Here is a 7,916-nt window from a genome sequence, read left to right as displayed (position 1 = left end):
TGGTGATGCTTATAAAGGTTTGTGACAATGGAGTTTAACATGAGATTTGGTTACAACAGGATCTCCTGAGATTTGGTTACAAGGTCTCCTGAGATTCATTTACTAACAATGATCAGGGGAGAGAAGTTTCAATATTTACCCCTTTGGGGGGAGTGGCCTATTGCCTGATCATGTAGGCAGCTGTGTATATCTCAGTAAAGGAGGAGGGGCTGAGGCCCCAGGCCCTGGGCCCTCAGAAGCCTGTACCAACAAACACAGGTCAGGGCCTCAAATCCTGTACAAACACAGCTCAGGTCTTTGAACCCCACACAGACCAACACAGGTCAGGGCCTCAAATTTCATGTAGAATAGTACCCAGAAAACAGAAAGGTGTAGAGGCCAGAGCAAAGGGGGGTCATCCTGGAAGTGGGAACCTGGGTTTCAAACCCAGGTCCAGGGGACTCAAACTTCCATACTAACTTTCAAATCCACTTTTATCTTGGTGGCCCACTCACTCAGAAATCCAGACTTGGACCTGGAAACTGTTTCTCCCTTTGAAGCATTTTAAGGTGCTAAGGGTCTGGCATACCAGCAGAGCAGAGAAAAACCTGTTTGCTGAATCTTGAGACTACAAGCATCTAGCAGCCACAAAAAGCTTGATTACTATGTTTATTTGTCCTTATGGGGCTCCAGAATTTTGGGCAATGAGACTCCTTGTTTCTTAGGAACCTTTGTCCCTTCTGGGTCATCAATTTGATACCAAACAAATGTGGGGTTCTCTGCCTGATATCCAGAAGAGCCAATCTATGACACCAAGGTTTCAAATGGAGAGAGAGTTTAATATGAAACAGGAGATCAGATGCCCCCACCCCCAAAATCCAAGGAGTTCAGCATTTTTATGGATTCAAACAAAGGGAGATGGAGTTGTCACAATTACAATAAAAATATACATAAGTACTCACCAGGCTAAAATAACCATTATAATAGTAAGTATAAACAAAGGTGAGACTAGGCAGGAATAATCATTTCAATAGTAACTGTAAACAGGGCTGAGACTAGTTGAGTTTCAGTAATTTCAGGCATTAACTTCTGCCTATTCTATTATATAGAAGGCAAAACACATCTATATAATAATTCTGTAATCATAATCACTAGTTAATTCTTAATTTCTTGGTTACAAAAAAAGAAGTGGAAAGATCCTAAGGCTGCAACTGTCTTTACTGTGTTCCATGAATAGGCAGAATGTCAGTGCACTGAAAGCAAAGTAAGATGCAGGAAATAGTAAGAGATGAGGAAAAGTAGAAAGTAAGTCCTTATAAGGTGTTTCAGAAACTTGGATTTCACTCTGAAAGAGAAGAAATATGTTGGAGGGCTTTGACTATATAGGTGGCATGAACTGACTTCTGATATAATATCACTCTATTTCCTGTGCAATGAGTAGACTTGAGGAGATACAAGGGATTTAGAAGGGACACCCTTCTTTTGTTTTTATTATAATTCTGGTGATAGACAATAGTGTCTTGGACAATATTGAAAGAGCAGGGAAGTGGCAAGAAGTGGTTGGATATTAGAACTATTTTGAAAATAGACCCAAAAGGATTTTTTGATGCATCCAATGTGGGCTGTAAGAGACAGAGAAGAGTTAAGAACGTCTTCAAGGTCTTTGGCATGAACAATTGAGGTGGGAAAAATGTGGGAAGACTGTGTTTATGGGGGGAAGATCTAGAGTTTGTTTTGTAAAGAAAAAATATTAATATGCCCATTAGATATAAAAGCAAGCAGTTTGATTTACAAGTGCCTAGTTCTAGGCATAGCTCTTGGATAGAGACATAAATTTGGGAATCCTTAGAATATAAATGATATTTAGATGCATGAGACTGCATGTAAATATCAATGAAGTGACTTAAGAGAAGGAAATATATCCAATATTTGAGCACCAGGATACTCCATTATTAAGAAGTCAGCTTCAACTAAGGGGATTGAATATTCCAGCTTTCTGGTTGTAGAAAGCTGAAAAGAGCATTATTTCTATACTTATAAGAAGAAAGAAGAGAAGGAGAATGAGTAGGAAGAGCATGAAGAGGAAGAGGAAGAGAAGGAAGAAGAGGACATGGAGGAGGAAGAGGGAAAGGGGCATGAGGAATGGGAGGAAGGGGAGGAGAAAAAGCTGGATAATCAACAAATTCAAAACTCTTCCTGAGCACATAAGGCTGAACATGCAAGAAACAAAATAACCTGAAATCTAAGAAAACACAAGAGACTTTCTTATCTGCATAAGGGAAAATACTAATTTAAAAAATACAGAAGATTTTACTTCTCCCTGTTGAACATAAGGGGAGAGACTTCCTCCTCCTTCTCTTAGAATTTACTTTAGAAAACATGTAATTGTAAGTTCTCTTTCTTTGTCCTTTAAAAATATATTTAAATTTGAAATGTATGTAAAGGTTTGTTACACCTTTTCAAAATTTCACCACATAAGTTCTCCTCAAGGAACGAAGCCATTTCTTTGAAATATAATCAAGGAAGTTCTGCCTCAGTTTCTTGGGAAGAGATGAGCTTAACTTCAGACGAGCTCTTGGCTCCAAATTGTAAACTTACCTCTATGAAAAATATCTTGACAATGTGTATACAATGGGTTGTATACACTTAGCCAAACAAAATGAGTGTGTTTTCTTTCTGTATTTACAATAATCTTTGTGGATTAACTGTGATGCTTCACATTCTGGTTTAATGCTTATTCAGTAGTAAAATTATTTTTCTTTTCTACACTTTTGGAGATGGTTTCTGTGTTGAAAGAGTTTGTTTTTAATTATATTTCTGCAACACATGGAGCAAATGCCCCCAGATATTCTTTAAAAATTTCAGCTAAAAATTTTAATGAGTTGGTGAAGGCTGAGTATAGACTAGAAAGTGAATATAGAACACCTAGGGTATTCAGAAACATGGAGAATCTGCATCCTCTCACATGCTTTTCTCTACTGACCTCACTTGGTGTTCACAACAGGTTTCAGTACAGGGTAAGAGTCCTCAGGAAGTATCTTTCTTGGTGCAGGACTAGGAGAGGGCAACAGCAGTTGCTGTGGTAAAGGCACAAAGCTTCATCTATATCCTTCTTCCCTAATTCCCTTATGGAAAAAAATCCTTAAGCCACTGGGAGGACGGTAAAATCCTTGCCCTTTGGAGCACTGGTGAAAATGCTTTGCATTGGGGGACTGGAAAATAAAATAAAATAAGTAAAATAAGATAAAATAAAATCCTCTATTCTTTTTGGAAGTACAGGAATATGTGCTGGGCCCCAATCTATAGCTTGTTCCAGGGAAGAAACACTTAAAATCTACACCATCAAGGCCGGGGACACAATGCCTGCCTTGAGGCTTCTTGAGAGCAACAACATTCCCCTCTTTCCCATAACTCCAACCTAATATGCATACAGTAACAAATAGCAGCAATCTACTGTTTGGATAGGAACAGTATTGGAAGAGTTATTTCCTCTCTGAGGCACAGTATAAAAGGAACACATGGAACTGAAGATGGAACATATATATTTTTTTAAAAAATCCCCTGGAAAACCAGCCATCCTAAAAGCAAGTCAACATTAGAGAATTTGAAGCGTGTAGTGTAATGAAGGCAACTATAGCAACAATAAAATGGAAATCCAGCTCAATTCCTGACTAGATTGACTCAAGTCTCTGCACTAAAGTCCTAGCAGAGGGAGAGGAGTGCCAATTTCCAGGCATAAAATCTAATTAACTCTTTCACAACTTTCCTACATAGATGTTCAACTTTTCAACAATGACAAAAAAAGATGTTACATAAACAAGTAAGAAAAAAACACATTGTCAAAATGAAAGCAATTAAATTGACAAGGTTTAGATATGAAATACTTGTTTGAACTATTAAACAGGGAATTTAATATAATTATAATTAATGTGCTATAGGCTGTAGTGGAAAAGTGGACAGCATACATGATCAGATGGGTAATTTCAACAGATAGACTGAAAGTGCGAGAAAGAATCAAATGGAAATGCACGACATGAAAAATATTGTAACAAAGATGAAGAACTGCCTGCAATGAGCTTTCTTTGAAGGCTTAACACAACCAAAGACCAAGTCAGTGGACTGGATGATAAATTAGTGGAAATCACTCAAACAAAAACAAAGTGAAAAAAACAGTGAACCCAAAAGAAAACCAGAACAGATAATCCATTGTGAGAACATATAAAAGTAGCTAACATACCAGTAATTGGAATCTCACAAAAATAAGAAAATGGGACATCAGAAATATTTTTTTAAAATCCTGACTGAGAAATTTCTAAAACTAATGACAGATATCAAATCAAGATCCAAGAATCTCAGAGAACATTGAACAAGATAAATACAAGCACACACACACACACACACACACACACACACACACACACGCAGAATCCTGAAGATTGCCAGCAGTTGGTACCAGAAAGCTACAGTCTTTGGGGAGAAAGAAGGCCTTGTCCATATCTTGATCTTGGACTTCTTCCAGCCTCAAAAGCATGAGCCAATACTTACCACTGTTTAAGCCAAAGCCATTTTGTGGTATTTTGGATAGCAACTCAGGCAAACTAATACTGTTTTTGATACTGGTACATGGGGAGCTGCTATTACAAATACTTAAAAATGTGGAGGCAGTTTTGGAATTGAGTATTGGATAGAGGTTCAAAGAATTGTGAGATGGTTGATAGAAAAAATCCAGATTGCTTTGAAGGGCTAGTGGGAGAAATATGGACATTAAAGATACTTCTGGTGAGGACTTAGAAGGAAATGATGAATGTGTTATTGGAAACTGGAAGAAAGGCAATCTTTTTTATAAAGTAGCAGAGAATTTGGCTGAACTACATCATAATGTTGGATTGAAAGTGAAACATTTCAGCAATGAACTTAGATACTTAGCTGATGAATCTTCCCAGCTAAATATAGAAGGTGCAGCCTGGTTTCTCCTTGCAACTTACAGTAAAATGATAGAGGAAAGGAATAAGCTGAGAAAAAAACTCTTAAGCACAAAGGAACAATCAATTGATGATTTTAAAATTCTAAGCTTATCCAGATAGCACGCTCGGAGATTAGGGCCAGAAGTGGCTCTCTCAGTACCATCCCTGAGTTTCTGGGAAGTGAGTCTCCAGAGAACAGGCATCCTCATGAGGGTTTAACTAAACAGCACTTTGCTAAAAAATGTGTAGTCAACATTTCAGAGGATGTCAAGATTGAATTTCAGTTATGTAGGAATGTTCTGTGGAGAGTCCTTTTGTCTGATAGCTTGTACTCCCCTTGAACTGCATGCAAAGCCAAAAAGGGTCTTGTGAAATTTCTATGAACAGAAACACTGACAGGGGTAAAAATGAATGAAATGAAAGAAGAATGACTTCAAGGGCAGAACCATGGAAGCTGAGGTTTGGATCAAAGATATCTCCTTGGGACAAGAAAGCAGGCCCACCCATGTGTGTGGAAAGGGGGTGGTCTGTCCGTACACTTGGAAGGAACATGACTTGCATCCTATTGCTCAGGAAGAGTGCTGCCATCCCAATGCTTGGAGATTGGTCTGGCTGAAAAGACATTCTTGGGTCAAGAGAGAGGGCCCCCCCACATGTGTAGAAAGGGTGAGCTCACCCCTATGATTGGAGGGCACAGACCATCTGCACAGATATATGAAGAGAGTGGGGCTTCTGACTTGATGTTCATCAAGAGTTCAGCCAACACCCCAAAGTTCAGACAGGATGAGGGTATCTGTCCAGCAGTTCAGAGAGAGTTTGGCTAACTTTCCAATGCTTGGAGAAGGTGGGGCCTACACTCCAATTTTTGGGCACAACAAGGCCACTACACCAATGCTTAGAGAAGGTGGGACCTAAGTCCCAGACTATAGGGAGAGCCCAAGGGCAAGAAAAGATGGGGCTGCCCCTCCAGCAGGCCCAGAAGCCAAAGCATCAATTCACAGGTGTCTGTCAGACCTTAAAATCTAATGAAATTTGCCATGCTGGGTTTCTGACTTGCTTGGGACCTGTAATCCCTTCTTTCCTTCCCATTTCTCCCTTCTGTAATTGGAATGTCTATCCTATGCCTGTTGCACCATTGTATTTTGGAAGCTGATAACTAGGTTTCACAGGTCCACAGTCAAAGAAGAATTTTAACTGATTCTGATGTGGCTCTGGACTAGAGATTTTACTGAAATTATTTAGGCTTTTGGAATATTGGGATAGAGTCAATTGTATTCTGCATGTGAAAAGAATCTGTCTTTTTGGTGGTCCAGAGGGCAGACTGTAGTAGGTTGAATTATGTACCCCTACAAATAAAAGCCATTAATATTAATCCACATTCCTGTGGGTGTGAACCCATTGTAATTGGATCTCTTGGAGATGTTATATTTAGATAAGATAAGATGTGGCAAACCAAAGCAGGGTGGGCCTTAATCTGAATAATTAAAGGCCTTAGAAACAAAACCCTGAAGTTACAGGAGCAGGAAAGGAGAGGATATCACAATATCACAGGCAGCAGACATATAAATGAAGAAACTCCAAGGATTTATGGCAGCCAACAACAGAATGCTGCATTCACAGTATTGTGTAATATCACCAACATCCATTAAAACAACTTTTACATACCTCAAATAAACTCTGCACTGATTAAGCAGTAATTCTCCCTACCCCTTGCACCTGGTAACCTATAATCTACTGCTTGTCTTGTGAAATTTGCTAATTCTAAGTATTTCATATGAGCAGGATCATGTAATATTTGTCTTTTTGCATCTGGCTTATTTCAATCAACAGGATGTCTTCAAGGTTCATCCATGTTGTGGCATGTATCAGATCTTCACTCCTTTTTATGGCTGAATAACATTCCATTGTGTATATATACCATATTTTGTTTGCCCATTCATCTGTTGATGGACTCTTGGATTGCTTCCACTTTTTGGCTATTGTGAATAGAGAAGTAGAATTTCTGGGTCATATGGCAGTTCTGTATTCAATCCTCTGAGGAACCACCAAACTGATTTCCAGAGACTGAACTCTTTTACAATAATACAAACTGTAAATGGGGTTCTAATTTATCCACATCTTGGTCAACCACTGTTATTTTCTATTTTTTCTTTAAAGAATCTACATCCTAATGGTTATGAAGTGGTATCTCCTGCTTTTGATTTGTACTTTCCTGATGACACATGATTTTGAGCATCTTCTCATATACTTATTGGTTATTTGTGTATGGTTTTTGGAAAAATGTCTATTCAAGTTCTTTTCCCATTTTTAAATTGTATTATATGTCTTTTGGTTGTTGAGTTGTATCAGTTCTTTATATGTATATATATGTATATCATATATATGGTGGGCAATTATTATCTACCATTCTGTATGTTGTATTTTCATTTTCTTGTTAGTGTCAGTTCACATATAAAAGTGTTTTTTTTTTTTTTCTTATTTTGATGAAGTCCATTTTATCTATGTTTTCTTTAGTTACTTGTACTTTTGGTGCCACATCTGAGAAATCATTACCAAATCCAAGGTTTTGAAGCTTTCCACCTCTTTTTATCTGAGTTTTATGGTTTTAACTGTTGTTTTGGTCTGTGATTCTTTTAGAGTGAGTTTTTGTATATGGTATGTGGTAGGGGGTATAACTTCATTCTGTTGCAAGTGGATGTCCAGTTTCCTGAGCACCATTTGTTGAAGAGGACATTCTTTCCCCAGTTAATGTACTTGGTGCTCTTGTCACAATCAGTTGACCACAGATGTATAGGTTTATTTCTGAACTCTCAATTCTATTCCACTGGCCTATGTGTCTATCTATATGCCAATGCCACATTGTGTTCAATATGATGGCTTTGTAGTATGATTTGAAATCAGAAAATTTGAAACCTCCAACATTGTCCTCTTTTGCAGTATTGATTTGGCTATTCAGAGCCCTTTGCAATTTCA

This window comes from Choloepus didactylus, chromosome X (genome assembly GCF_015220235.1).
Source record: "Choloepus didactylus isolate mChoDid1 chromosome X, mChoDid1.pri, whole genome shotgun sequence".
NCBI lineage: Eukaryota > Metazoa > Chordata > Mammalia > Pilosa > Megalonychidae > Choloepus > Choloepus didactylus.
This window is presented reverse-complemented; position numbering follows the sequence as displayed.